General features: G+C 46.1%; 1 protein-coding gene across 1 annotated transcript in view; it reads right to left on the bottom strand.

Moving 5' to 3' along the window:
* Window positions 1-519, bottom strand: part of NOTCH3 (notch receptor 3) — a 92648-nt gene that overhangs the window by 14605 nt on the left and 77524 nt on the right. The gene's annotated exons all lie outside the window — the stretch shown is intronic.

The following is a 519-nucleotide window of genomic DNA, read 5'->3' as shown; positions in this document are numbered from 1 at the left end:
CCATAGGGTTTCCAAGGCTGTAAATCTTTACAGAAGCAGATTGCCTCATCTTTCTTTCCTGGAATGACTGGTAGTTTCGAACCACCAACCTCTTGGTTAACAGCCAAATATCTTAACCACTATACCACAGAGCGTCTAACAACAAGATTAGCCACGGTTAATCTTCTATTCAATTTCCCCTTCTCCTTAAAAGCTTCACTGTGACTAGCGTGCACTGAGCCATTTGTTTTTTCAGAAACAGAACAGTTTCCTTTTATGCAAATAAAAGGAGATAACTGCTGGGATACTCTGTGTGTTTTCATTTCTTGTGCTTTATTTTTTAACAGGAGGGACAGGAATTCAGTGCCATCCTCCACCCCCATTCCAGGCTCAGAGAGCTGTCTCTACTCGCCAGGCCCCCATGGCCCATCCGGTGTTCATCCCACTGATCCCCCAAATAGGTCTTGCTGTGGGCATTAGCATCTCCTGAGCCATTAAATCCAATGGGCCCCAGTGGGTGATGCTGGTGTGGGCCTGGAT

This window comes from Orycteropus afer, unplaced genomic scaffold (genome assembly GCF_000298275.1).
Source record: "Orycteropus afer afer isolate SDZICR_OR568_19922 unplaced genomic scaffold, OryAfe1.0 scaffold00772, whole genome shotgun sequence".
Lineage (NCBI taxonomy): Eukaryota > Metazoa > Chordata > Mammalia > Tubulidentata > Orycteropodidae > Orycteropus > Orycteropus afer.
This window is presented reverse-complemented; position numbering and strand designations above follow the sequence as displayed.